At 49.6% G+C, this 18,855-nt stretch overlaps 1 protein-coding gene across 8 annotated transcripts in view; it reads left to right on the top strand.

Moving 5' to 3' along the window:
- Nucleotides 1–18,855, top strand: part of LOC121305398 (immunoglobulin kappa light chain-like) — a 322,019-nt gene that overhangs the window by 99,920 nt on the left and 203,244 nt on the right. The gene's annotated exons all lie outside the window — the stretch shown is intronic.

Here is an 18,855-nt window from a genome sequence, read left to right as displayed (position 1 = left end):
GAGCACCTCAGGGATTTCTGTAAAATCCTTTTACACAAAAAGAGCAGAGCAGGGAAAAAAAATATATGCAAAGAAAGTAATGTTTAGGGAATAATATGGTATATGTTTTGTTCAAATACTCACTTTATCTTTTTCACAGTTTATGTTAAACCATATGTCCACTTCAGTGGTCGTCATGCAGTATTAAGATTACTATTGCACATGAGGCCTGTGTTGTTCTATAGGCCTGTGCTAAATATCTTTTGTCATATAAGAGCTGTATACTGCAGTGTTGTCCACAAATAGGCTCATTAGGATCATTTTATCTTCTCTCAACTGTTTTTTAATTGAAAATTACTTTTCTGAATAATAATTATTATTAGCAGCAGCTGTGTGGCAGTAGCAGCAGTTTTATTAGTAGTATTGTTATTTCCTTACCCAGACATCAAGAGCACCTAGCTACAGGATAGCAGAGGAGATTCCATCACAATCAAGGGACAGTGATAATGGTGAATAGCAGCCAGACACGCAGGGAGAGGAAGCAGGGAGCCCGAGGAGCAGCAGTGAAAGTGGCAGTGTAAGGACACCCCCCTGAAATCAGGTTCAGTGTAGGGAATCACTGGCCAAAGCTAACTGATGCTATCAGTTGCCATGATGCCACTTGTACATGGAAAACTAAGTACATGTGCATGCAGTGTCTTGAGCTATTGTGTCCTGGGTGCTTTTCCAACTTCCACACCCAGCGAGAAAATCAGACAAATTCAGTTCACTAAAGAGGGAAGAATGGTAACTTGAGGTCAACTTATGTGAACATATCTATAAATTATAAAATAAAAAAAACAACTTTTTATGTTTTTATATGTTCTGAAGACTAATAGAAAACATTTGAAAAAAAATCTTCTTTAAGGTTATCATAATTGATGCATGAAAGGGTTAAAATGAGAAAACACCAAACAGCACAGACTGCACTACACTCTGTGACCACAAGAGGGATGCTCTTTAATCCAGAGCAGTGGTTCTTAACCTGGGGTCCTCAGAGACAGTCCAGGGGGTCCACAGGAAAAAACTGGAAACTTTTCACTCAACATTAGCAATGTGCAAAATCAAAAGGTTTGCTTCTTGAATGGATTTGATTTCACAATGTTTATGATGGATTTGTTAACCTGCAGCTCTGATTTTAATATTTTACAATAAATAATTATTTATACTGTGTAAACAAAGCTTCATAATCACAGCTGTGGCTAAGTTGAATTGTTTGACAGAAGAGAAAAGAGAGAGCAATAGTTGTCTTGTACAAACTCAACACAAAGAAAACTAGAAGCTATTTTTGCCAGAGATTTTTTTTCTGAAAGACAAAGAAATTGCAGCAGCTGAAAATGAGTCTAAACTTAAGAGGACTGCTTGGCTAGAAGTGGCTGCTGTGCCAAGGAAGACAATTTGCATAGAAAAGACACTTTGCATTAGCAGCACATGCTTCAGTGCTCTGGGAGTGTTTATAGCCCTGTGAGTTTAACACTTCATGATTGAGAGCTGCCCTTCATGGCAACAGAATCCACAACAACAATGACTTTTATCAGCATCTTCATCTGGGCACTTGTCATCTGCACTCAGGGTAAGAATCATTTAGAAAAACACAGTTTTACAAAAATATCTGTTTCTGGGACAATTCTTTATATAAGTATTAAAAGTAAAATGGGTAAACTGAAAAATCAAATGAAAAAGGCTTGAAATGTAATCTGTGTTTCATAATTTAATTCAATGATTTATTATAATATTCTATTTTATTATTTATTATTTTCAGAATCCAGTGGACAGTATACTGTGACTCAGACTCCAGCAGTGAAATCTGTTCTCCCAGGAGACACAGTCGCTCTGAGCTGTAAAGTCAGCAGCGCAGTGTACAGTAAGCAAGTAGCTACCTAGCCTGGTACCAACAGAAAACCTGGAGAAGCTCCCAAACTCTTGATCTATTATGCAAGTACCCTTCAGTCTGGGATCCCAACTCGTTTCAGTGGCAGCGGATCTGGGACTGACTTCACTCTGACCATCAGTGGAGTCCAGGCTGAAGATGCAGGAGATTACTACTGTCAGAGTTTACACATCCCCAGCAGTAGCTGTGTGTTCACACAGTGCTACACACCCGTACAAAAACCTCCCTCAGCTGGACTGCACAGCGACTGCACTGCTGCAGCTGGGACCTACTGCAGGTGCTGAGGGTGAAGGCAATGAAACGGGACACGGCCTGTGGAGGAGCTCAACTGCACACAAACACACTGAGCTCAATAACAACACACAGTCACATGTAGGTATGGATTCAATATTAGTCTATTTAAACAAACTGATTTTGTTGTGACTACAGGGTCCTCTAGTAATGTAGTGATGATTCCATCTATTCTAAATTCTGAAACATCATTCAGTTATTCCAAGAATTGTAAAAATGTAACTCATGTTTTTCATATCTGATTCTCATATGAAGATGCCCATGAATCCTGGGCTGGGTTGCACCAGCTGTGTGTAAGTTCTTACTTAGCTTAGTTATAGTGTAAGTCTTACTAACTTTAATTTTACACATTACTACATTTCCACTAGCTGCACCAGGTAAGATAGTTAGAACACAAGGCTTAGTTGTTGCTTACAATGTATCCATCCCTTTGAGTGGGTGGAATCTATTGGTAGAATCACATTTCAAGACGGCTCGGCAGCTGTTGCTGCTTCTCTTTCATGCTGATTTTAACAGAGTTTTTCGGCGTCAGCATATCTTGCGAGGCTGCATACATCCTCTTGACAGTTAAAATATTGACATTGATGCCGGTTTAGACGAGAGAATATTCTGATCACTGATTATGTGTGTGTATATAATAGGTGAAATGTGAATACAAATACAAATGTATTGACTGAAATGTGTACAGTGAAGTAGATGTTACAATTAGAAGAGGAAGAAGCTGTCTTCATTTTGCTTTACTTGTAAAGCAGCAGCAACACATGGGAAGGTGTAACACTAGGGTTAGGGGTAGGGCACTACATACCCTTTAATTCTCAATAGGATTGAAATAATGACACAAACAGAAGCATTATTGTCAGTATAGACAGACACACAGATTAGACAGCAGTGACATACTGAGAGTTTTGACTGTGGGAAAAATAGAAGAGAACAGTAAATGTGTCCCAACCCTATGAAGCCCCACTGGTGCTCAAGGCTCAGATCTCATGTAACTGCCTGGGACAGGATTTGTATAAAGGAAGGTGCTTTGCATACCTGTGCCTGCCTCACTGCTCTGCACAACAGCTAGAATAACTGCACTGCTCCATTGCTCAGGGGTTTTAAAGCTGACAGTTGAGCCCTTTCACAGTCACTGAGACACACAGAGAGCATGGCTTCACTGGGGCTCCTCCTCTGGACACTGGCACTCTTTGTTCATGTTAAGAAATCATCATACTTATTAATTATTATTAATATCTGCGCTTCCTCAGCAAACAGTGGAATACAGTTAATGGACGAGGCTGTTGACTCGGTGGGTTGATTTTCTGTGTTTTTATCTTCAGAATCCAGCGGTCAGATTGTCCTGACTCAGAGTCCCACAGTGGAGTCTGTCTCTATAGGAGGGAGTGTCACTCTGAACTGCAGATCCAGTAGCTCTGGTTTTACCAGCAGTCTAGCCTGGTATGTGCAGAAACCCGGAGGAGCTCCTAAACTCCTCTTCTCTTCACTGAATAGCCGAGTCTCTGGAGCTCCAGCTCCATTCACTGACAGCAGCTCAAGAACAAACTTCATGCTGCCCATCAGTGGAGTCCAGGCTGAAGATGCAGGAGATTACTACTGTCAGCAGCACTATAGCTTCCATTAATGTGACCTTTAAGAGACACACTGCAGATATTAACACTGACCACAAGAGGGAGCCAGAGCATCACTGCTGTCTATAATGTAATAACAGTACAGTAATAAGACAGTTGAAATAGGCAGCAGTTACCTCCCCAGTCAGCCCAGTTCTCCCATTGTTAACACAAGGCTCCTCACACCCAGTCATCTAAACACTACAGTGTGGTCTGTGTCTGGAGGAAGGAGCTGCTCACAGTGATGCATGCTGGGAAACACTGACTCTAATATCTCAACATCTGCAACTTCCAGCCCTGCCAATGAATATTAAACAATGTTAAAATGTCCCTTTAGCAGGCCAGCATTTTAAACACAATGATTCTCCCCTTGCTCTCCTCTCTGAGGGTTGCTGTAAGCTGTCTGTCCCACACCCCAGTTATTCCTGCAGACTCACATCAGTGTGTGTCAGCATAGAGGTTACAGCATGTCATTCCATTTCTATTGCAATTCCACAGCCCAGCAGCACAGACTGCACTACACTCTGTGACCACAAGAGGGAGAGAGAGAGTAATTCCACAGCCCAGCAACACACTTTTCATGTAGTTAGAATGTTCAGCAGGATTCCTGCGCCCCCTTTGCTCAGGAATAATTCATTCCACCCCAGATGCTCTCATCAGTAAGCAGTTTCCCTGGTGCTCTGGTGGTTAGGATTGAGCGCTCTCACCTCCACGGTCTCGGTTCGATTCCCAGTCAGGTTGGAATGCCTGTAGTGAAGCTAAACTGGCTTGAGTGAAATATCTGTAGGCTTGTCTATGCATCGCTCCAAAATAAAGTATGGCACACAAAATAAACCAACATCATTCAAAATCCGCATTTCACACCCTGGACATCAATCTGCATTCTTTACATTCACTTTCAAAAAAAGTAATGTTTAAAAAAACCTCATCCTTGATAGAACAGATATACAACTAGGAGTGGAGCAATGGAGAGCACATTAAACTTCTATTTGAGCACTGAGCATGAGTCAGAGGCTGTGGGTTGAAGACCAAGCAGAGTTGATTTTTTTTTTTTTGGGGGGGGGGGGGCTAGCTGTAACAGTTTAAAGCATTAATTATTGTAAAGTAAAAGCTGTGTATAAAGTGTTGTTTAAGAGAGATTGCAGGGACTCTCACCATGGAACCACCCATACAGGTCCTCATTGCAGGGACTCTCACCATGGAACCACCCATACAGGATCCTCATTGCAGGGACTCTCACCATGGAACCACCCATACAGGATCCTCATTGCAGGGACTCTCACCATGGAACCACCCATACAGGTCCTCATTGCAGGGACTCTCACCATGGAACCACCCATACAGGTCCTCATTGCAGGGACTCTCACCATGGAACCACCCATACAGGTCCTCATTGCAGGGACTCTCACCATGGAACCACCCATACAGGATCCTCATTGCAGGGACTCTCACCATGGAACCACCCATACAGGATCCTCATTGCAGGGACTCTCACCATGGAACCACCCATACAGGTCCTCATTGCAGGGACTCTCACCATGGAACCACCCATACAGGTCCTCATTGCAGGGACTCTCACCATGGAACCACCCATACAGGTCCTCATTGCAGGGACTCTCACCATGGTGGTGTTAGAGTGGGATTCACTGGCACTGCCCCAAGCAGTGCGTCCACGGAAGGAGCAGACGAGCCATGGATGCTACACAGTTTGCTGCGATGATGGACCTCCTGCACCATCTCATTGCAGGGACTCTCACCATGGAACCACCCATACAGGTCCTCATTGCAGGGACTCTCACCATGGAAACACCCATACAGGATCCTCATTGCAGGGACTCTCACCATGGAACCACCCATACAGGTCCTCATTGCAGGGACTCTCACCATGGAACCACCCATACAGGATCCTCATTGCAGGGACTCTCACCATGGAACCACCCATACAGGGTCCTCATTGCAGGGACTCTCACCATGGAACCACCCATACAGGATCCTCATTGCAGGGACTCTCACCATGGAACCACCCATACAGGTCCTCATTGCAGGGACTCTCACCATGGAACCACCCATACAGGTCCTCATTGCAGGGACTCTCACCATGGAACCACCCATACAGGTCCTCATTGCAGGGACTCTCACCATGGAACCACCCATACAGGATCCTCATTGCAGGGACTCTCACCATGGAACCACCCATACAGGTCCTCATTGCAGGGACTCTCACCATGGAACCACCCATCATTACAGGGACTCTCACCATGGAACCACCCATACAGGTCCTCATTGCAGGGACTCTCACCATGGAACCACCCATACAGGTCCTCATTGCAGGGACTCTCACCATGGAACCACCCATACAGGATCCTCATTGCAGGGACTCTCACCATGGAACCACCCATACAGGTCCTCATTGCAGGGACTCTCACCATGGAACCACCCATACAGGTCCTCATTGCAGGGACTCTCACCATGGAACCACCCATACAGGGATCCTCATTGCAGGGACTCTCACCATGGAACCACCCATACAGGATCCTCATTGCAGGGACTCTCACCATGGAACCACCCATACAGGATCCTCATTGCAGGGACTCTCACCATGGAACCACCCATACAGGATCCTCATTGCAGGGACTCTCACCATGGAACCACCCATACAGGATCCTCATTGCAGGGACTCTCACCATGGAACCACCCATACAGGTCCTCATTGCAGGGACTCTCACCATGGAACCACCCATACAGGATCCTCATTGCAGGGACTCTCACCATGGAACCACCCATACAGGATCCTCATTGCAGGGACTCTCACCATGGAACCACCCATACAGGTCCTCATTGCAGGGACTCTCACCATGGAACCACCCATACAGGATCCTCATTGCAGGGACTCTCACCATGGAACCACCCATACAGGATCCTCATTGCAGGGACTCTCACCATGGAACCACCCATACAGGATCCTCATTGCAGGGACTCTCACCATGGAAACACCCATACAGGATCCTCATTGCAGGGACTCTCACCATGGAACCACCCATACAGGATCCTCATTGCAGGGACTCTCACCATGGAACCACCCATACAGGTCCTCATTGCAGGGACTCTCACCATGGAACCACCCATACAGGTCCTCATTGCAGGGACTCTCACCATGGAACCACCCATACAGGATCCTCATTGCAGGGACTCTCACCATGGAAACACCCATACAGGATCCTCATTGCAGGGACTCTCACCATGGAACCACCCATACAGGATCCTCATTGCAGGGACTCTCACCATGGAACCACCCATACAGGTCCTCATTGCAGGGACTCTCACCATGGAACCACCCATACAGGATCCTCATTGCAGGGACTCTCACCATGGAACCACCCATACAGGATCCTCATTGCAGGGACTCTCACCATGGAACCACCCATACAGGATCCTCATTGCAGGGACTCTCACCATGGAACCACCCATACAGGATCCTCATTGCAGGGACTCTCACCATGGAACCACCCATACAGGATCCTCATTGCAGGGACTCTCACCATGGAACCACCCATACAGGTCCTCATTGCAGGGACTCTCACCATGGAACCACCCATACAGGATCCTCATTGCAGGGACTCTCACCATGGAACCACCCATACAGGAACCACCCATCCTCATTGCAGGGACTCTCACCATGGAACCACCCATACAGGTCCTCATTGCAGGGACTCTCACCATGGAACCACCCATACAGGATCCTCATTGCAGGGACTCTCACCATGGAACCACCCATACAGGTCCTCATTGCAGGGACTCTCACCATGGAAACACCCATACAGGGACTCTCACCATGGAACCTCATTGCAGGGACTCCATCCTCATTGCAGGGACTCTCACCATGGAACCACCCATACAGGATCCTCATTGCAGGGACTCTCACCATGGAACCACCCATACAGGATCCTCATTGCAGGGACTCTCACCATGGAACCACCCATACAGGATCCTCATTGCAGGGACTCTCACCATGGAACCACCCATACAGGATCCTCATTGCAGGGACTCTCACCATGGAACCACCCATACAGGTCCTCATTGCAGGATCCTCTCATTGCAGGGACTCTCACCATGGAAACCACCCATTCCTCATTGCAGGGACTCTCACCATGGAACCACCCATACAGGATCCTCATTGCAGGGACTCTCACCATGGAAACACCCATACAGGATCCTCATTGCAGGGACTCTCACCATGGAACCACCCATACAGGATCCTCATTGCAGGGACTCTCACCATGGAACCACCCATACAGGATCCTCATTGCAGGGACTCTCACCATGGAAACACCATACAGGATCCTCATTGCAGGGACTCTCACCATCATTACAGGATCCTCATTGCAGGGACTCTCACCATGGAACCACCCATACAGGATCCTCATTGCAGGGACTCTCACCATGGAACCATTGCCCATACAGAACCACCCATACAGGTCCCTCATTGCAGGGACTCTCACCATGGAAACACCGTACAGGATCCTCATTGCAGGGACTCTCACCATGGAACCACCCATACAGGATCCTCATTGCAGGGACTCTCACCATGGAACCACCCATACAGGATCCTCATTGCAGGGACTCTCACCATGGAACCACCCATACAGGTCCTCATTGCAGGGACTCTCACCATGGTACCACCCATACAGGATCCTCATTGCAGGGACTCTCACCATGGAACCACCCATACAGGTCCTCATTGCAGGGACTCTCACCATGGAACCACATCCTCCATACAGGATCCTCATTGCAGGGACTCTCACCATGGAACCACCCATACAGGTCCTCATTGCAGGGACTCTCACCATGGAACCACCCATACAGGTCCTCATTGCAGGGACTCTCACCATGGAACATTGCACTCTCACCATACAGGATCCTCATTGCAGGGACTCTCACCATGGAACCACCCATACAGGTCCTCATTGCATGGAAACACCCATACAGGATCCTCATTGCAGGGACTCTCACCATGGAACCACCCATACAGGTCCTCATTGCAGGGACTCTCACCATGGAACCACCCATACAGGATCCTCATTGCAGGGACTCTCACCATGGAACCATCCCATGCAGGGACTCTCACCATGGAACCACCCATACAGGTCCTCATTGCAGGGACTCTCACCATGGAACCACCCATACAGGTCCTCATTGCAGGGACTCTCACCATGGAACCACCCATACAGGTCCTCATTGCAGGGACTCTCACCATGGAACCACCCATACAGGATCCTCATTGCAGGGACTCTCACCATGGAACCACCCATACAGGATCCTCATTGCAGGGACTCTCACCATGGAACCACCCATACAGGATCCTCATTGCAGGGACTCTCACCATGGAACCACCCATACAGGATCCTCATTGCAGGGACTCTCACCATGGACCCATACAGGTCCTCCAGGGACTCTCACAGGAACCACCCTCAGGATCCTCATTGCAGGGACTCTCACCATGGAACCACCCATACAGGATCCTCATTGCAGGGACTCTCACCATGGAACCACCCATACAGGATCCTCATTGCAGGGACTCTCACCATGGAACCACCCATACAGGTCCTCATTGCAGGGACTCTCACCATGGAACCACCCATACAGGATCCTCATTGCAGGGACTCTCACCATGGAACCACCCATACAGGATCCTCATTGCAGGGACTCTCACCATGGAAACACCCATACAGGATCCTCATTCCTCATTGCAGGGACTCTCACCATGGAACCACCCATACAGGTCCTCATTGCAGGGACTCTCACCATGGAACCACCCATACAGGTCCTCATTGCAGGGACTCTCATCATGGAACCACCCATACAGGATCCTCATTGCAGGGACTCTCACCATGGAACCACCCATACAGGATCCTCATTGCAGGGACTCTCACCATGGAACCACCCATACAGGATCCTCATTGCAGGGACTCTCACCATGGAACCACCCATACAGGATCCTCATTGCAGGGACTCTCACCATGGAACCACCCATACAGGTCCTCATTGCAGGGACTCTCACCATGGAACCACCCATACAGGTCCTCATTGCAGGGACTCTCACCATGGAACCACCCATACAGGTCCTCATTGCAGGGACTCTCACCATGGAACCACCCATACAGGTCCTCATTGCAGGGACTCTCACCATGGAACCACCCATACAGGATCCTCATTGCAGGGACTCTCACCATGGAACCACCCATACAGGATCCTCATTGCAGGGACTCTCACCATGGAAACCACCCATACAGGATCCTCTCATTGCAGGGACTCTCACCATGGAACCACCCATACAGGATCCTCATTGCAGGGACTCTCACCATGGAACCACCCATACAGGATCCTCATTGCAGGGACTCTCACCATGGAACCACCCATACAGGATCCTCATTCCTCATTGCAGGGACTCTCACCATGGAACCACCCATACAGGATCCTCATTGCAGGGACTCTCACCATGGAACCACCCATACAGGTTCCTCATTGCAGGGACTCTCACCATGGAACCACCATACAGGATCCTCATTGCAGGGACTCTCACCATGGAACCACCCATACAGGATCCTCATTGCAGGGACTCTCACCATGGAAACCACCCATACAGGATCCTCATTGCAGGGACTCTCACCATGGAACCACCCATACAGGATCCTCATTGCAGGGACTCTCACCATGGAACCACCCATACAGGTCCTCATTGCAGGGACTCTCACCATGGAACCACCCATACAGGATCCTCACTGCAGGGACTCTCACCATGGAACCACCCATACAGGATCCTCATTGCAGGGACTCTCACCATGGAACCACCCATACAGGATCCTCATTGCAGGGACTCTCACCATGGAACCACCCATACAGGTCCTCATTGCAGGGACTCTCACCATGGAACCACCCATACAGGTCCTCATTGCAGGGACTCTCACCATGGAAACACCCTACAGGATCCTCATTGCAGGGACTCTCACCATGGAAACACCCATACAGGATCCTCATTGCAGGGACTCTCACCATGGAACCACCCATACAGGATCCTCATTGCAGGGACTCTCACCATGGAAACACCCATACAGGATCCTCATTGCAGGGACTCTCACCATGGAACCACCCATACAGGATCCTCATTGCAGGGACTCTCACCATGGAACCACCCATACAGGTCCTCATTGCAGGGACTCTCACCATGGAACCACCCATACAGGATCCTCATTGCAGGGACTCTCACCATGGAACCACCCATACAGGATCCTCATTGCAGGGACTCTCACCATGGAACCACCCATACAGGTCCTCATTGCAGGGACTCTCACCATGGAACCACCCATACAGGATCCTCATTGCAGGGACTCTCACCATGGAACAGGATCCTCATTGCACTCTCACCATACAGGATCCTCATTGCAGGGACTCTCACCATGGAACCACCCATACAGGATCCTCATTGCAGGGACTCTCACCATGGAAACACCCATACAGGATCCTCATTGCAGGGACTCTCACCATGGAACCACCCATACAGGTCCTCATTGCAGGGACTCTCACCATGGAACCACCCATACAGGATCCTCATTGCAGGGACTCTCACCATGGAACCACCCATACAGGTCCTCATTGCAGGGACTCTCACCATGGAACCACCCATACAGGTCCTCATTGCAGGGACTCTCACCATGGAACCACCCATACAGGATCCTCATTGCAGGGACTCTCACCATGGAACCACCCATACAGGATCCTCATTGCAGGGACTCTCACCATGGAACCACCCATACAGGATCCTCATTGCAGGGACTCTCACCATGGAACCACCCATACAGGATCCTCATTGCAGGGACTCTCACCATGGAACCACCCATACAGGTCCTCATTGCAGGGACTCTCACCATGGAACCACCCATACAGGATCCTCATTGCAGGGACTCTCACCATGGAACCACCCATACAGGATCCTCATTGCAGGGACTCTCACCATGGAACCACCCATACAGGTCCTCATTGCAGGGACTCTCACCATGGAACCACCCATACAGGGTCCTCATTGCAGGGACTCTCACCATGGAACCACCCATACAGGTCCTCATTGCAGGGACTCTCACCATGGAACCACCCATACAGGTCCTCATTGCAGGGACTCTCACCATGGAAACACCCATACAGGATCCTCATTGCAGGGACTCTCACCATGGAACCACCCATACAGGATCCTCATTGCAGGGACTCTCACCATGGAACCACCCATACAGGATCCTCATTGCAGGGACTCTCACCATGGAACCACCCATACAGGATCCTCATTGCAGGGACTCTCACCATGGAACCACCCATACAGGATCCTCATTGCAGGGACTCTCACCATGGAACCACCCATACAGGATCCTCATTGCAGGGACTCTCACCATGGAACCACCCATACAGGATCCTCATTGCAGGGACTCTCACCATGGAACCACCCATACAGGATCCTCATTGCAGGGACTCTCACCATGGAACCACCCATACAGGATCCTCATTGCAGGGACTCTCACCATGGAACCACCCATACAGGTCCTCATTGCAGGGACTCTCACCATGGAACCACCCATACAGGATCCTCATTGCAGGGACTCTCACCACCATACAACATTGCACCCATACAGGATCCTCATTGCAGGGACTCTCACCATGGAACCACCCATACAGGGTCCTCATTGCAGGGACTCTCACCATCACCATACAGGTCCTCATTGCAGGGACTCTCACCATGGAACCACCCATACAGGTCCTCATTGCAGGGACTCTCACCATGGAACCACCCATACAGGATCCTCATTGCAGGGACTCTCACCATGGAACCACCCATACAGGATCCCTCATTGCAGGGACTCTCACCATGGAACCACCCATACAGGTCCTCATTGCAGGGACTCTCACCATGGAACCACCCATACAGGATCCTCATTGCAGGGACTCTCACCATGGAAACCACCCATACAGGATCCTCATTGCAGGGACTCTCACCATGGAACCACCCATACAGGATCCTCATTGCAGGGACTCTCACCATGGAACCACCCATACAGGTCCTCATTGCAGGGACTCTCACCATGGAACCACCCATACAGGATCCTCATTGCAGGGACTCTCACCATGGAACCACCATACATACAGGGCAGGGACTCTCACCATGGAACCACCCATACAGGATCCTCATTGCAGGGACTCTCACCATGGAAACACCCATACAGGATCCTCATTGCAGGGACTCTCACCATGGAACCACCCATACAGGATCCTCATTGCAGGGACTCTCACCATGGAACCACCCATACAGGATCCTCATTGCAGGGACTCTCACCATGGAACCACCCATACAGGTCCCCATTGCAGGGACTCTCACCATGGAACCACCCATACAGGATCCTCATTGCAGGGACTCTCACCATGGAATACAGGATCCCATTACAGGGATCCTCATTGCAGGGACTCTCACCATGGAACCACCCATACAGGGTCCTCATTGCAGGGACTCTCACCATGGAACCACCCATACAGGATCCTCATTGCAGGGACTCTCACCATGGAAACCACCCATACAGGTCCTCATTGCAGGGACTCTCACCATGGAACCACCCATACAGGATCCTCATTGCAGGGACTCTCACCATGGAATACACCCATACAGGATCCTCATTGCAGGGACTCTCACCATGGAACCACCCATACAGGATCCTCATTGCAGGGACTCTCACCATGGAACCACCCATACAGGTCCTCATTGCAGGGACTCTCACCATGGAACCACCCATACAGGTCCCTCATTGCAGGGACTCTCACCATGGAACCACCCATACAGGTCCCCATTGCAGGGACTCTCACCATGGAAACCCATACATGCTCACTGCAGGGACTCTCACCATGGAACCACCCATACAGGATCCTCATTGCAGGGACTCTCACCATGGAACCACCCATACAGGATCCTCATTGCAGGGACTCTCACCATGGAACCACCCATACAGGTCCTCATTGCAGGGACTCTCACCATGGAACCACCCATACAGGATCCTCATTGCAGGGACTCTCACCATGGAACCACCCATACAGGATCCTCATTGCAGGGACTCTCACCATGGAACCACCCATACAGGTCCTCATTGCAGGGACTCTCACCATGGAACCACCCATACAGGATCCTCATTGCAGGGACTCTCACCATGGAACCACCCATACAGGATCCTCATTGCAGGGACTCTCACCATGGAACCACCCATACACTGCAGGGACTCTCACCATGGAACCACCCATACAGGATCCTCATTGCAGGGACTCTCACCATGGAACCACCCATACAGGATCCTCATTGCAGGGACTCTCACCATGGAACCACCCATACAGGATCCTCATTGCAGGGACTCTCACCATGGAACCACCCATACAGGATCCTCATTGCAGGGACTCTCACCATGGAACCACCCATACACTCATTGCAGGGACTCTCACCATGGAACCACCCATACAGGTCCTCATTGCAGGGACTCTCACCATGGAACCACCCATACAGGATCCTCATTGCAGGGACTCTCACCATGGAACCACCCATACAGGATCCTCATTGCAGGGACTCTCACCATGGAACCACCCATACAGGTCCTCATTGCAGGGACTCTCACCATGGAAACACCGTACAGGATCCTCATTGCAGGGAGTCTCACCATGGAAACACCCATACAGGTCCTCATTGCAGGGACTCTCACCATGGAACCACCCATACAGGATCCTCATTGCAGGGACTCTCACCATGGAACCACCCATACAGGTCCTCATTGCAGGGACTCTCACCATGGAACCACCCATACAGGTCCTCATTGCAGGGACTCTCACCATGGAACCACCCATACAGGTCCTCATTGCAGGGACTCTCACCATGGAACCACCCATACAGGTCCTCATTGCAGGGACTCTCACCATGGAACCACCCATACAGGATCCTCATTGCAGGGACTCTCACCATGGAACCACCCATACAGGTCCTCATTGCAGGGACTCTCACCATGGAACCACCCATACAGGATCCTCATTGCAGGGACTCTCACCATGGAACCACCCATACAGGATCCTCATTGCAGGGACTCTCACCATGGAACCACCCATACAGGTCCTCATTGCAGGGACTCTCACCATGGAACCACCCATACAGGATCCTCATTGCAGGGACTCTCACCATGGAACCACCCATACAGGATCCTCCTCATTGCAGGGACTCTCACCATGGAACCACCCATACAGGATCCTCATTGCAGGGACTCTCACCATGGAACCACCCATACAGGTCCTCATTGCAGGGACTCTCACCATGGAACCACCCATACAGGATCCTCATTGCAGGGACTCTCACCATGGAACCACCCATACAGGTCCTCATTGCAGGGACTCTTACCATGGAACCACCCATACAGGATCCTCATTGCAGGGACTCTCACCATGGAAACACCCATCCTCATTGCAGGGACTCTCACCATGGAACCACCCATACAGGTCCTCATTGCAGGGACTCTCACCATGGAACCACCCATACAGGATCCTCATTGCAGGGACTCTCACCATGGAACCACCCATACAGGATCCTCATTGCAGGGACTCTCACCATGGAACCACCCATACAGGTCCTCATTGCAGGGACTCTCACCATGGAACCACCCATACAGGATCCTCATTGCAGGGACTCTCACCATGGAACCACCCATACAGGTTCCTCATTGCAGGGACTCTCACCATGGAACCACCCATACAGGATCCTCATTGCAGGGACTCTCACCATGGAAACACCCATACAGGATCCTCATTGCAGGGACTCTCACCATGGAACCACCCATACAGGATCCTCATTGCAGGGACTCTCACCATGGACCCATACAGGTCCTCCAGGGATCACAGGAACCACCCATACATCCTCATTGCATGGAACCACCCATACAGGTCCTCATTGCAGGGACTCTCACCATGGAACCACCCATACAGGATCCTCATTGCAGGGACTCTCACCATGGAACCACCCATACAGGTCCTCATTGCAGGGACTCTCACCATGGAAACCCACCCTCACAGGAACCACCCCAGGTCCTCATTGCAGGGACTCTCACCATGGAACACCCATACAGGATCCTCATTGCAGGGACTCTCACCATGGAACCACCCATACAGGATCCTCATTGCAGGGACTCTCACCATGGAACCACCCATACAATCCTCCACCCATGGGGATCCTCATTGCAGGGACTCTCACCATGGAACCACCCATACAGGTCCTCATTGCAGGGACTCTCACCATGGAACCACCCATACAGGATCCTCATTGCAGGGACTCTCACCATGGAACCACCCATACAGGACTCTCACCATGGAACCACCCGTCCTCATTGCAGGGACTCTCACCATGGAACCACCCATACAGGATCCTCATTGCAGGGACTCTCACCATGGAACCACCCATACAGGATCCTCATTGCAGGGACTCTCACCATGGAACCACCCATACAGGTCCTCATTGCAGGGACTCTCACCATGGAACCACCCATACAGGATCCTCATTGCAGGGACTCTCACCATGGAAACACCATACAGGATCCTCATTGCAGGGACTCTCACCATGGAACCACCCATACAGGATCCTCATTGCAGGGACTCTCACCATGGAACCACCCATACAGGATCCTCATTGCAGGGACTCTCACCATGGAACCACCCATACAGGTCCTCATTGCAGGGACTCTCACCATGGAACCACCCATACAGGATCCTCATTGCAGGGACTCTCACCATGGAACCACCCATACAGGTCCTCATTGCAGGGACTCTCACCATGGAAACACCCATACAGCAGGGACTCTCCTCATTGCAGGGACTCTCACCATGGAACCACCCATACAGGATCCTGGAAACACCCATACAGGATCCTCATTGCAGGGACTCTCACCATGGAAACACCCATACAGGATCCTCATTGCAGGGACTCTCACCATGGAACCACCCATACAGGATCCTCATTGCAGGGACTCTCACCATGGAACCACCCATACAGGTCCTCATTGCAGGGACTCTCACCATGGAACCACCCATACAGGATCCTCATTGCAGGGACTCTCACCATGGAAACCACCCATACAGGATCCTCATTGCAGGGACTCTCACCATGGAACCACCCATACAGGATCCTCATTGCAGGGACTCTCACCATGGAACCACCCATACAGGATCCTCATTGCAGGGACTCTCACCATGGAACCACCCATACAGGATCCTCATTGCAGGGACTCTCACCATGGAACCACCCATACAGGTCCTCATTGCAGGGACTCTCACCATGGAACCACCCATACAGGATCCTCATTGCAGGGACTCTCACCATGGAACCACCCATACAGGATCCTCATTGCAGGGACTCTCACCATCATTGAACCACCACCATGGAACCACCATACAGGAACCATCCTCATTGCAGGGACTCTCACCATGGAAACACCATACAGGATCCTCATTGCAGGGACTCTCACCATGGAACCACCCATACAGGATCCTCATTGCAGGGACCTCTCACCATGGAACCACCCATACAGGATCCTCATTGCAGGGACTCTCACCATGGAACCACCCATACAGGTCCTCATTGCAGGGACTCTCACCATGGAACCACCCATACAGGACTCTCACCATGGAACCACCCATCCTCATTGCAGGGACTCACCATAGAACCACCCATACAGGATCCTCATTGCAGGGACTCTCACCATGGAACCACCCATACAGGATCCTCATTGCAGGGACTCTCACCATGGAACCACCCATACAGGTCCTCATTGCAGGGACTCTCACCATGGAACCACCCATACAGGTCCTCATTGCAGGGACTCTCACCATGGAACCACCCATACAGGTCCTCATTGCAGGGACTCTCACCATGGAACCACCCAGGATCCTCATTATGTGTGTGTGTGTGTGCAGTGAGGGTCCTCACCATGGAAACACCCAGGGTCCTCATTGCAGGGACTCTCTTCAATTTTGCTTTTATTTGAAATGGTTTCAATTTATTATGGCTGGAGCTTTCTTATATAACAGGTGCTGAAACCACATCCATTCATCTTCCAGGGACAGGTTTCCTGTGAGCCATTGTTTAAACTGAAAGCAAGTGTGCAGAATCAAGCTCTTAAGAACAGGTCAGAGGCTTCTATACCTGTCCTGTTCTGTGATAAACAGGGAGTGTTCCACGCTGGAGCCCACTGGAAAAGGAGAGCATGTATTAAAACAATCAGGAAGCAGCTGCTTTAACTTGCTGGGGTGATTAAACTTTTATTAGATCATTGATTCAGACAAAGAGGCTCAAAGGACAATATAAACCAATTAGAGTCTCTCAGCCAATTAAAACGCTGAATTCATGAAGATGCCAAAACATCTTTTAGGGGAATTTTTCTGATCTTTACTCTTTGAAAATATTCACGGTATGTTGAGTCAGCCGAGCCTGTCTCTTATGGCATGAGAATATCTCTCCACAACCTTAAAATGAGAAAACACCAAACAATACAGACTGCACTACACTCTGTGACCACGAGAGGGAGAGAGAGAGAGGAATAAAATGACGATCTTTAATCCAGAGCAGTGGTTCTTAACCTGGGGTCCTCAGAGACAGTCCAAGGGGTCCACAGGGAAAAAATGGAAATTTTTCACTCAACATTAGCAATGTGCAAAATCAAAATGTTTGCTGCTTGAATGGATTTGATTTCACAAAGTTTATGATGGATCTGTTAACCTGCAGCTCTGATTTTAATATTTTACAATTAATAATTATTTATACTGTGTAACAAAGCTACATAATCACAGCTGTGGCTAAGATGAATTGTTTGAGAGAAGGGAGAAGAGAGAGAAATAGCTGTGTTTGTACAAACTCAACACAAAGAAAACTAGAAGCTATTTCGTTTTTCTTTGTGTTCTTTTCTGAAAGGCAAAGAAACTGCATCAGCTGAAAATGAGTTTAAA

Source organism: Polyodon spathula, chromosome 43 (genome assembly GCF_017654505.1).
Source record: "Polyodon spathula isolate WHYD16114869_AA chromosome 43, ASM1765450v1, whole genome shotgun sequence".
Classification (NCBI taxonomy): Eukaryota; Metazoa; Chordata; class Actinopteri; order Acipenseriformes; family Polyodontidae; genus Polyodon; species Polyodon spathula.
The sequence above is the reverse complement of the archived record's forward strand: the minus strand, read 5'-3'. Positions and strand labels throughout refer to the sequence as shown.